This window comes from Balaenoptera physalus (genome assembly GCF_965194825.1).
Source record: "Balaenoptera physalus genome assembly, chromosome: 18".
Lineage (NCBI taxonomy): Eukaryota > Metazoa > Chordata > Mammalia > Artiodactyla > Balaenopteridae > Balaenoptera > Balaenoptera physalus.
In genome coordinates this window covers 18,490,437-18,504,084 of record NC_138899.1, presented here as the reverse complement: position 1 = coordinate 18,504,084, position 13,648 = coordinate 18,490,437, and the positions used below count along the sequence as shown (strand labels likewise).

Below are 13,648 nucleotides of genomic sequence, written 5' to 3'. Positions count from 1 at the left end.
CGAACTGGACTCCTGACCTTGCACATTCCTGAAAGCACCTTCGAAGCAGGGTTGAAAAAGAAATAGCAAAAGATAAAGCTGCTGGAGAGAGTCAACGGAAATTATTTTGGGCATCTCCCACCCACCCTTCCACGCACACCTGAAAATAGAGTGCAAGAGAATCACTGGTTCTGGGCAAAATTCTCAAGCGGACTAAATAAACGCCCAGCTTTGAGTTCCTGGGGAAAGAGTACCCAGGACATACCATTTTCTGGTGGGGAGGGGTGAGTCCCGCAAGGCATAGAACAATGGCGTTCAGTCCTGACTGCGTGCCGTAATCACCTAGGAAACAAGAAGATGTAATGGAGGGGTTCGTGTGTGTGTGTGTGTGTGTGTGTGTGTGTGTGTGTGTGTGTACACACAAAGTACCAGGTTGGGGCTGGGGTATGTATCAACCATATAAAAATAGAGCAGCTATTCCTATGTCCTGTGATGGGCCTAGACATAATTTGGGATTTTTCGTTTTGTTTTGATTTTTTTAGTTCCTCGGGTGATGCCAAGAGGCCGGCATGATTCAGAACGGTTACTCTAAAGCAGTTTCCAAAGTGTGGCTTCAAGACCAGCCGCGTTACCACCACGTGGGAGCTTGTTAGAAAAGCAAATTCTCCGGTCCCACCCCCAGATCACTGGATCAGAAACTCTTGGGTGAGGCCCAGCAATGTGTGTTTCAACAAGCCTTCCAGGTTACTGGGGTGCTGAAGAACCGCTAGGGATTGGCTGACCTGTGCCGCCCAGAAAGCTAAGAAAGATTGGAATATTTTTAGAGGGCTGTAAACAAAGAACACTGTACACACACCTAGGTGGCCCACAAAGCCAAAAGTATTTACCATGTGGCCTCTTACAGAAAAAGGCCCCATTCTAGACTAGAGGGTCATATGGTGGAGACTCTGTTAGCTCACCAGCCACAGGCAGTGGGAGGACACTGAGAAATTGTGTGAAATAGTGAGGTGCTGGGAAGTGCAGGGAAAGACAGGATAGGAAGGTATAAGGAATAGAGAGAGGGAAATACATTTTCTTCTCATTCTTGTGAAAGACCAGGCTTGCTAGAGGATGTGTTAAAATCACTTGAGATGAAAGTCCGTTTTCCCTCTTTTTTTTTTGTAGACAGGCATTATTATTAACATCAAACAAACAGATATGTAGGACAGGCCTTACACGCGGCCCATGTGAGCCACAGCAGTCTTCCAAGTGGACCGTGACATCAGCTAGGTCCATACTCAGACCCTGTCCGGTAGCTCTGCATCTACACAGAGGTTTGTGTGGAGTTTGGCTCTCCCTAAGCTCCCTGAAGACAGAAAATAGAGGCTGTGTTTATCTTTGTATTTATCACCTGAAGTACTGTGACAGGCACACAATAGGTCCTTAAACGTGTATGTACTCAATATGTTTTAAATGCCTACATGTGGTTCCCCAAGATGTAGTGCCAGCTCTCCACATATGTGCTAGGTTGGTAGTATTTGGAGAAACTGTACCAACTATCAGATAAAGAAGAGGCTGAATAAAATAAAGGCTTTGGGGCATCTAAAATAATGAACATTATATATATATATATATATATATATATATATATATATATATATATATATATGTTTTATTTTTAAAAGAAATACAGGTAACCCCTGCTTTCTAACTTTATTCTTATGAAAATTCTGCACTAGTACCTGTTTTCAATAACCGAAAGAAATCCAAAAAGGATTTTCATTTTTACGAAAAAAGGTGAAAAGTGAAAATTGCGTTCAGCCTCTGTTCTGCAGGGAGCTGCTATAGAGGCAGGGTGCGTCCCAGCAGCAAGAGTGGCCCCGCCGAGCTCCTTCCCCAGGAACTACACTCAGCATCTCAGCATCTAGCCTCCATAGCTTTGAACTGTGTCTATGAACATCTGGGCTTCATCTCGATTTATTTTGTGCATCCGTTAGCAAGATGTGTCCTAAGCAATTCGCTGCTTCACTTTAAGCCGTTTCGGCTTACGAAAGGTTTCATAGGAACGCTCTACTTTTCAATAGCAGGGGAAGCCAGTAATGTCTGTCTTTGATAAAACAGTGTATCGCTGAACAAAATGGGGCATATCTTTAACCACTCAAAATAAATATTTCATTGGAGAAGCTTATTGTTGGTTAATGTTAGTGTTATTTCTTCACCTGAGTCACCTCCCTATTCACCGCTCTTCATAAGTTTAGCAAACTATGCATGTATGCTTAGATTTCAATTTTAAAGACCAGAATTACAGTATCCATTTCTACTGAATGATGTTATTTCTAGGTGCTGGCTGAGAGCCATTACTAATACTACTTGGCTGTGGTGAGGCTAAAATGAATTCTATTAAAAGAAAAAATCTTAAATAACAGATATGTTCACAAGTTGCACTCCATTTAGCATGCAATCTGCTTTAAAATATGTGATTCTTTTAATCCAGAATTAATATGAAATGATTGCATTTCAGCACAGTATTATATATTTTAATAAGAAGCTAAGTTTTTGTTGTGTGTGTGTGTTTTAAGGGTTTTTTTCCAAATGTCATATTGTAATTTTGGGAAAAGGCAATTATTTTGAGATTTGGTAGCCTTTTTCTGAAAAAGAAACAAGAAGCCATTGATTCAGAAGCAAATGACTGTTTCCTCAAATTTAATCCCACTAGAATTAATGGTCATGTTTCAAAGTCACTTCCTGCCATCCAGACACCTCACTTGCCATTAAATTAAGAACAGGTGTAGCGACACCCACATAATCTACTACAGTGAAACCCTAATACTTTTAAGATCTAGAAACTCAGCATTGTCAAGTACAGACTACTTAGGTAAATTCAGTTGGAGCCAGCTACCATGTGAAGTCTCGTTTATGCATGTAGTTGTAAAAACACAACTTTAACTTGTGTCGTTAGCAGAAGTAATTTTTTAAAAATCTATTAAATGACAATATCCCTTCATGAAAATAATGTGAATGTATACAGGTGTAGGTTGAAGCCTCATGGGAGGGTGAGGGATGAAACCAGGGCAAAGCAAGAGAGACTCCTCGGGCATGAACTTTAAGGAGGCATATTCCCTCTCAGGACCCTGCAAGGGCCTTCTCTGTAGGCATCTTTCTTAATTCACTGTATTCCTGGCTTTGCTTGACATCTTGTGTAGTAAGTTTTTTAATGAGCAAGTATTTTGCTCATTTTATAGATAAGTTGTATAGATGTTTTCAGCCCAAGTTCTCACTCCATCCAAATCACATTTTCCAATATGCATATATATTCATGCATGAAGCGTTTGTAGGTGTGGAGGATCTGAAGAGGCAATGGCACCAAGAATTGTTTCTTTAACAATTTAACAATAGAAAAAAATAAAACAAGCTTTCGAACTGCTTAGCAGAAACCAGACATTGTCATCTGTGATACCATTTTGACTTTGGAGTTCAGGATGCATGTCTCCCCTCTCACTACAAACAAATCACAGTCTACAGGGCTCTGCTGCCCGGCAACACTAATGTATTACCTGGTCTTCACACGGAAGACATCAGAACTCCCTTTGGAGTTTCTAAGTTGAAGAGATATCCACACTATAGAAAATCGGTTGCTATGAAAGAAAAACTCAGTCTGAACTAAAATGCTTTGCAGACCATGAAGGAAAGTGGCAGAGCTGTAAACATTAATGGACCTTGTAAACAGTGGTTTCAGGCATTATATCCAACCACTGTGGCAGATGAGTCATATTTTTTTCCTTAGTGTTAGACACAAGCATTATGAAAAAAATCACTGGCAGCTTTATTGAATGCTAATACAATGTATGAATGCTAATTCATACATTTTATGAAATATAAGATGAAAGGGGATGTCAGGGAGACTTTAAAATGATACTTTCGTTCAGATTACTTCAAGTTAAAAAAAAAAAAACCTTCTAAATGAGGTTTACCTCTCTATTAGAAAGGTTAAGTCAGGAATGTTTACGTGAAAAACCTGATTTCCATGAATAGATATTAACATTAGAATGAGATGTTGTTCCATTTGATAATATAGATGAATGGGAGTTATAAGGTCAGACAAGGTCAAATTTAAACGTTGAAATGAATGTTATGTCTTAGAAAATTAAAAGATATAAAACCTTAAGTCCAGAGCTCCTGAAATCCCAGCCTTGGAATGATGAAAACTATCCTATATTTAATTTTGTCTGGATGATATAGTAGGCATAAAGAAGGCAAGATCCGTATACATGAATATAGACATTCATATAAATATAAATATATAAATACAAATATATACTTAAATGTATGTATGTGTGTGCATGTGTGTGTGTGTATGCGGGTACAGACACACATACATGTAACATACCCAGACCACAGTCAGTCCTAAGAAGGCAGTATTCTCTAAAGAAAGCTACTTATTTTGTTTCCTTGTCTTTGGACCCAGTACCTTTACTGAAATCATCAGGTAGAATCCTTTCAGTCCTTCTGTATCAGTAATAATACAAGAGTATCTTTAAAATTGCCTAGAAGGGTTCTTTAACTAGGAGCTTTAGGAAACAATAAGAGACTTAATGGAGAATGATTGAACCAACATAGTAAAACCTTATATTCAGTTTTACTAATCAGTTAACTTATGCCCTGACACTGAATTACCTTGGGGAAGTTACTTAACATCTCTCAACTTCAGTTTTCTCCTGAGGATCGTAATAGGAAAGAATACCTTACTGTTATATTGTGGATGAAGGGAAATAATGTACATAAAGTGTGCCTAACTTTTTAAAATGCTAGTTATTTTTTTTTTCATCATACATATCATGGAAAATATACTTTCTCCTCACTGAGAATTGGTGAAAACCATTAGCTGTGTATGATGCTAAGCATCTGATCTACGGTTCTCTTCTGATCTCTCGGTTCTGCGTACCGTCTTTGGAGTACCTCCTAAGGATGTTCTTATCCTGCCCCTCATGGGGGTCGGATGCCTCCCAGGACCGGGACTGAGAAGTCTCAGATGTTATCTGCAATATCTCAAAAGTTCCCATTCAATATCCAAGTCTTTGTCTCCCGTGGTAAATGATCTTCCAACTGTCCTCCAAAGTGCCCCTCTGAATGCCTGCCAAGGATTACTCATGTCCCTGAAAATGGTTTCTCTCTCATGCATCCTGCAGCTTCCTGGTTCTCTCTGATGGCTGCTAGTCTGACACCTCTGTGCCTGCTGCCAGGTCTGCGTCCTGTGCCCTGCTCTGCTGAGGGCATGGGGGGAACCTGATTCCATGACATTTCTGGTAGGAAGAGTCACCTCTGAGTTTGGTCACTGCTGAAAAGAATCCCCCATTGTGTGGCATGCAAACCATGATGCCGTCTGTTTGGCTCCATTGAACATCGACCTGCTTGGCAACAGCAGCCAAGAGAGCTCACTGTTTAAAATGTCATTTCTGATTGGTGTGTTCTGCAAAATACTTGAGACAGAAGAAATCAGACTGATTTTATAGAAAGACACTGTGGGAGCAGGTGTTAGGATTACAGTGGCATCTCCCACCCCATCACCAGCAAACACTTACATAGTGCTTTTTGTGTGCCAGATACTGTTCTACGCACTTTATGTATATGAATTCACTTAATCCTCAACAACATGACTGTGAGATAGAAACTAGTATTATCACTATTTTGCAGGTGAGCAATTTTAGGCATGGGGGTTAAATCGGTTGCCCATGGACACAGCTATTTGGTGGATGAGCAAGGATTCTAGTCAGAGGTGGCACTCCACTCCCTGTAAATGGTACATTTGAAATAAGATTACATGTGATCATTATAAATAATGCTTAATATTGGCCATTCTCGAGGGAAAAAAATGGAGCTGGAGTAATCAGACTCCCTGATTTCAGACTATGCTACAAAGCTACAGTAATCAAGACAATATGGTACTGGCACAAAAACAGAAATATAGATCAATGGAACAGGACAGAAAGCCCAGAGATAAACCCATGCACATATGGTCACCTTATTTTTGATAAAGGAGGCAAGAATATACAATGGAGAAAAGACAGCCTCTTCAATAAGCGGTGCTGGGAGAACTCGACAGCTACATGTAAAAGAATGAAATTAGAACACTCCCTAACATCATACACAAAAATAAACTCAAAATGGATTAGAGACCTTAACATAAGACTGGACACTATAAAACTCTTAGAGGAAAACATAGGAAGAACACTCTTGGACATAAATCACAGCAAGATCTTTTTTGATCCACCTCCTAGAGTAATGGAAATAAAAACAAAAATAAACAAATGGGACCTAATGAAACTTCAAAGCTTTTGCAAAGCAAAGGAAACTACAAACAAGACGAAAAGACAACCTTCAGAATGGGAGAAAATATTTGCAAACAAATCAACAGACAAAGGATTAATCTCCAAACTATATAAACAGCTCATGTAGTTCAATATTAAAACAACAAACAACCCAATCAAAAAATGGGCAGAAGACCTAAATAGACATTTCTCCAAAGAAGACATACAGATGGCCAAGAAGCACATGAAAAGCTGCTCAACATCACTAATTATTAGAGAAATGCAAATCAAAACTGCAGTGAGGTATCACCACACACCAGTTAGAATGGGCATCATCAGAAAATCTAAACAATAAATGCTGGAGAGGGTGTGGAGAAAGGGAACCCTCTTGCCCTTTTGGTGGGAATGTAAATTGATACAGTCACTATGGAGAACAGTATGGAGGTTCCTTAAAAGACTAAAAATAGAATTACTATATGACCCAGCAATCCCACTACTGGGCATATACCCAGAGAAAACCATAATTCAAAAAGACACATGCACCCCAATGTTCATTGCAGATCTATTTACAATAGCCAGGTCATGGAAGCAACCTAAATGCCCATCGACAGACAAATGGGTAAAGAAGATGTGGTACATATATACAATGGAATATTACTCAGCCATAAAAAGGAACAAAACTGGGTCATTTGCAGAGACATGGATGGATCTAGAGACTGTCATACAGAGTGAAGTAAGTCAAAAAGAGAAAAACAAATATCATATATTAACACATATATGTGGAACCTGGAAAAATGGTACAGATGAACTGGTTTTCAGGGCAGAAATAGAGACACAGATGTAGAGAACAAATGTATGGACACCAAGGGGGAAAAGTGGCAGGTGGGGTGGTGGTGGTGTGATGAATTGGGAGACTGGGATTGACATATATACACTAATATGCATAAAATAGATAGCTAATAAGAACATGCTGTATAAAAAATAAATAAAATTAAATTAAAAAATAAAAATAATAAAATAATAATACATTAGTTTTTAAAGCCCATAAAAAAAAATATTGGCCATTCTCTAACTTTGAAATTTTAATCATGACATATATGCAGTTATATCCACAAGAAGAGAAAAACTGTTTAAAAATTACAAAAGAAACATTTTGACCACTTAACATTAGAAATAACCAACTGGAAATAAAGTCACTTGTCTTTTAGCAGCTTCCCTAAAACAAAAGTAAGTAGAAGAGGTAAAAGATTACAAAACCAGACCTGTGGTACATTTTATGCCTTCCCTTTGCAGAAGTAGAAAATGCAGGATAAATAACTATTTCATGAAACGTTCTTAGGAGAATTATGAGTACCTTTAGAAATAGCTGTAACACAAGTCAGCTGTGAATGTCTTGATTAATACTGCCATCTAATGCCCAATGGAGAAATCCAAATTTTGTTTAGACTCTAAATATGTCCTAGTGCTGTCCTCCAAAATTACTAACAGAAATGGCAGCACAAATTGTATTATCGACTAGCACCCTTTAACTGCAGCAATCGTTTTGAGATAAATTTTAGAAAGCTCAGGTTCTAACATGGCAGTCCCAGGCACCTTTGGTGTAGATATGGTGACTCATTATAAAACTGATTTCATTATAACCTACAGTGTACAAGGCAAAATATCACTCAGTGGTGATAACCTGTTGATATAATCAATATTTATTCTGGTTTCTATTTAAATCTCTTTAGACTTTTCAGATTTTTCCTCTATTTCTTCTTGAAAAGTGTATTGATAAAACCTTTCTCCCCTTGGATAAAACATTTCTTTAGAAATATACCATAAATAAATTTGAAATATTCTATATATTATTACATTTTTATCATCTAAGGCTTAGCTAACGATATGATATTCTCCTAATGAGACTTTCAAATATTAACAAACTCATTCCTATCAACGTGGTTAAGAAATTCTTAGATAACTATGGCTATAATAGCCACATATATTTCACACCTAGAAGAATTCAATTCATGGGTTAAAGCTCATTTGAACTTCCAACTTCCTGAAACTAAGAATGCTTCGGTTAGCGTACTAAACCACAAGGAGACCATCAGTTGGTTAATCGGTTTCACAAGGACCTTCCTCACACTGTGAGTGGGCCTGAAACAGGGCTCCACTCAGAGCCCAAGGGTGTATGGAAGGACAACTTGAGCAGTGCACTGGGCCGAATCTCAGGACCAGAACAGAGGGTGCCTAGGTGGGCAGTGAGCGCACCACGATTTATCCACTAACATCCTCCCTTCCCTTTTGCCTTCAGCTCTGACTTCCTTGCTAGCCTGCTAAGACTGACAAGAAAAACATGATCACTGTGTCCAAAGGGCAGAAAAATCATCCAGGGCTAGATCTGTCTCTGAATGTAAACTAATTCCATCCTACCACATTTATACAAGTATCTGGGGGAAAGAGGAATAAACGGTATCTAGGCAACTTCAAACCAGTTTTTTAAGAAAGAGTTGATTTACTGTTAAAAGTGATTCTGAAAGCTGATAAAATATTGTCAAATCTGTAACTAAGTAGCTATTTTCAGAATACCAAGTAGTTTAAGTCCATTCAACCTCTACCATTCAAATCAGTTTGTGGTTGTCACAGCTGAGATCACTTGCTGGGGTACTTGGAACTGAGCACAAAGGAAAGGAAATAGTTTGACCTGACATTAATTAATATAATGTTATTAGGAGCAATTTAGCTTGCTAGATCCAAGACCAAAATTCTTTGAGATTTAACCTTCTGGTATGAAGTACTTCTAAGCAATTTTCAGCAACTCCATGCAGAATTCTTAAAATGCAGAACTAACATTATTAGGATAATGGCTATGAACCAAGAATGGGAAAGAGGCAGACATTCATCTTGATAGAGATAAATAACAGGCAAAGTAAATTATTAGCTAGATACTTGTTATACATAAACTAACCCATCTCACTTATATTTATACACAAAGCGTAATGTAAAAGGAAAAACAACTACACTGGAATCTACTTAAATGAGCATAATAGTAGTTACTAGGGAAAAATGATGTTGATTGTACCATTAAATTTAAAGCATTCACTTTAGGCACTGAACACAGCCCTCCAGTGGGCCTTTTATCACAGGCTTAATGTGAAGAGTGCAAAAAAACTTGCAAGCTAATGTTTTTAGCATCTCCAGCTCTCCTCACTTTGTGTTTGGGATATTGAAAATACACACACAGGAGAAAAAAATCAGCATTGCAGTCCTCAAAACAACTTCAAAAATAATGTGGAAATATAAGAAAGAATAAAGGGGGAAAACACCACTTGTACTGATTTTCTGCCTGATGTTCAGGTTAGTGAATTTCATTGGCCATCAGGGACTATGTAGGCCCAGTCTCTCTCTAGATTCCATGAAAGACAGAAACCAAAGTATAAGTCACTGAGGAAGGTCTGCTCCCTTGACTCACTCACTTACCACAAACTGAAATGAACATTAAAGTTTTATGCAAGTAATTATTGTCCATGTTTTGAGAAAATTTTCTTGCCTTGATTTTTCCCCCTAAAAACAGAAATATCCATCTAATAATTAAAGTCGGCCTTTCTGTGTAGTGGTCCCTAACCTTTATAGTTCTTGTTGTTATATATCCATTAGAGAATCTGATGCTCTCCCCAGAGAAATCCACATACCCGTACATCACTCTACTGGATGGCTCGTGGAGATAGGTATCATTATTTCCACTCTTCAGTGATGGAACTGAGGCTCAGTATATTTATGTGACTTGACCAAAGTCACAGAACTGGTAAGTGATGTGGTTGGGACAGGATTCTTACATAGTTGAAGGTACAGGTAGTGGATTTCAGCTGCCTAGATTCAAATCCTACCTCAATCGCTAACTATTTGTGTGACTTTCTGTCCCAATTTCATCATCAATAAAATGGAGATAATAATAGGACTTCATAGATTTTTGAAGATTAAATGAAACAACATATATACAGAACTTTCAACAGTGACAGGCATGTAGTAAATGCTCAATAAACCTATGAATTATTATGATGCTTATAAATGTTGTGTTCCAGATCCTATATTGGCAGTTTCAATCACAAAATGTTTTAAAGATAATGTACAAGAAATATGCAGGGTATCACATACTTTTGTTTTCATACATTTCCTCTAATGACATATCCTAGTAAGATTAATAGTAAATAGTTGGTCTACAATGAGATCCTTTAATATTTAACTTTTCATTATTATGTTTTTAGTTTGTCTACCTGGTCGAAGAGTGCATTTGTGTCATGGCACTATATACAACATATAATAAATAAAGTTTTCAATTTTTAAATTTTATATTACAATTGATTTTAAATGGGAAAGTCAAAATTTCAGTGATTGATTAATATTTGATTATATTTTTCTTTAGTATGTAATAGAATTCACACTGAACAGTTTAAAAGTCCTGGGGAGCAATATTCAACAGCCAACAAAAGTTACTTCCAACATGTAACTATAGAGCAAAAGCACCATAGCAGAGCTCAAATAGTAGTACAATATTGATCAGAGGACCAAGATTCTGGTTTGGACTTTTCTCCTAACAAGTTGTATGATATGTGACACACATATATCACCTGTCAGGGTCTCCTCATCCGCAAAATATACCTACCTCAGGCTAACTTCTGTAGTGGATGCCATGACGACTCCACTGTGGTAGACAGCAGTCACCCACTTCCTCAGTTCCTCCCCCAGAGGTGGAGTCTATTTCCCTGTTCCTTGGATCCAAATTGGCCTCATGACTTCCTCTGATGAGCAGAAATAGGCAGAAGGATCTTTGTGCAGGTTCCAAGGTTGGGCCTCAAGAGAACTTGCAGCTTCCACTTTTGCACTGAGAATGCTTCTTCCACCATTCAAGCCAGCCTGAAGCTGTCCTGATAGATCAGGGATCAGCAAACTTCATCTGTAAAAGGCCAGATGGTAAATATCTTAGGCTTTGGGGATCATACAGTCTCTGCCACAACTCCTCAACGCCATCATTTTAATAAAGCAGACCTAGACAATATGTAAACAAGTAAGCGTGGTTGTACTCCAATAAAATTTTATTTACACAAACAAGCAGCAAACTGGATTTGGCCCACAGGGTGTACCTGGCAGATCCCTGTGATAGATGATGAGAAATTATACGAAGAGGAGCTGCAGTTACCCCAACTGTTTCAGCCATTCCAGCAGAGGCCCCAGATATGTGAGCAAGACCCAGCTGAGGAGAGCTGAAACCTCCCAAGACCTGAAGAATTGTCCAGCTGAGTCCCCACCAAATAGCCAACCTAAAGAAATGTGAAATGTAATAATTCACTGTAGTTTTAAGTCACTAAGTGGTTTGCTACACCATAAAAGCTATATGATACATACACTTTAATCTTCTTTCCCAGTCTTGGGTGCCCATTCTTCAGCTTCTTTGAGGTTACTGAGGGCTCAGACCTGCCCCCTGCGCTGGAGAACTTCGTTGCCTGGGTGATTACACTCTCCCCAGAGGGCGGTGCACAAAAATATGACTGACAGGCGAGTACAAGCCAAGCCCCTGCCTCAAAGTGGGACTGACTCAGTGAAGCAATTCTGCTCCACGAGGCTCCCTCTGGGAATAGACTGAAGCTAGTTTCCATCTGAAATTTTTGCTTAGCTTTCTTCTCTGCCCTCTCCTGGTTTCCTCACTCCCTTTCTCCAGCAAGTACTCCCACGATAAACCACTTGTTCAAAAGTTGCCATCTCAAGTTCTGCTTTCAGGAAATCTAAGATAACTTCCAAGAATTCTTTCATTGTCAATCATAATCAAGACACAGCGTGAGATAAAAGACTGAAATGCAAATGCATAGGGCAATGTAATAAGCCAACAAGACTAAATTGAATCTACCTTAAATATGGCAAGGGACTTCACTGGCGGTCCAGTGTTTAAGACTTTGCCTTCCAACGCCGGGGGTGCAGGTTCGATCCCTGGTCAGGGAGCTAAGATCCCACATGCCTCGTGGCCAAAACACCAAAACATAAAACAGAAGCAATATTTTAACAAATTCAATAAAGACTTAAAAAAAAAAAAGGTCCACATCAAAAAAAATCTTAAAAAAAAAAAAAAGAAATGGCAAGAAGAAAGTGATCTGCTACCCGTTAAACGTCTTGTCTGAGTCTAGAAATGCTAGTAGGGGAAGGGAAACTGAAAGTAGAGTGTTTTTGAAATAAAATTAATTTTCTGGTAATTTTACTCCACTTCGTATCATTTTCTTAAAATTAGTGAAGTCTGGTTTTGACACAGATTTTTGTATTGTCCCCCCAAAACCTGTCCTATTAGACCTTGCACCAGCATCGTGTTTCTAGATTAACAGTGGTTCCAAATCCTGTCTTTCTGATTCCTTTCCCTTTCACTCAAGGAGAGAAAAAACACACTGATCCACCACCTCCTGGGAAAATTGAGACTATTAATGAATTTATGCACATAAATTACATTGAGATCACCAAATGAAGGGTAATTTATAAATACAATATATCTATCATCATTATTATGCAAGCAGCATTCTGAGCATTTTGAGTAAAAAAAAAAAAGAAATATTGCCATCCACAGGTTCTTTGCAAACTGGGAATTGGGTAGCAGGCAAAAGGGGAGGGTCTGAAGGAAATCTAAAGAACAAGTAATGACAGCAGCAGGATTTCCCTTTCAAGAGAAGAGAAATAAGGAATTGTCAGAGAGGAAACGTTAATAACTAGCAGAGTGAAGTATGTGAAATGAATCTCTAAGAGATGTGAGATAGAAACAGAAAGAGCCCAAATCTAAAGGCTAGAAAGAGAAAATATAAGAACAAGAAAATGCATTTATTGGAACAGATGAAGATGATTCTTCCTTATTGTCTTCTGGAGATTGAAACCCTCAGAAAAAGAATGTAGTGAAAAATAAAATCAGGGATGCTCTGAAAAACATATATTGGAATTTATAAATTCTTAGATATTGTGTAGTTAAAAAAATTAAAATCTAAGATAATATTTTAATTGTAAAATGCCACCATTTCAATTGCTTGATTTCTTAGTCATTACTATTCAAACAAAACCGTTCTGTTGCACTTGATTTCTTAAAGGAAAAAAGAAAGAAAAGAGAGCATCCCAAAATACAGACTTCCTTTTGAAACCCTGAGCACTTCATCCAATTTTCTATATTTCAGTTTCATCATCTCTAAATAAGAAAATCAGGCGATGTTATACATTCTATAATTCTTCAGATAAAACTGCGCTTTTATTACATGAATGCTAACTGAAGGAAACATTCTAAATGGCATTTTAAAGTCAGATTGCTGTTTGTAACCTTAGAATACAACTTAGGAAAGCAATACTTTCTGCGTTGCCTGAAATCATAAACTAAAAGGACTCAA

General features: G+C 38.0%; 1 long non-coding RNA gene across 1 annotated transcript; it reads left to right on the top strand.

Moving 5' to 3' along the window:
- The first annotated feature begins 195 nt into the window (after positions 1-195).
- LOC309647429 lies at positions 196-11,846 on the top strand. Its single transcript, XR_014256047.1, has 2 exons — positions 196-263; positions 522-11,846. It is a non-coding gene; the product is annotated as an uncharacterized lncRNA (long non-coding RNA).
- The last annotated feature ends 1,802 nt before the right edge of the window (positions 11,847-13,648 follow it).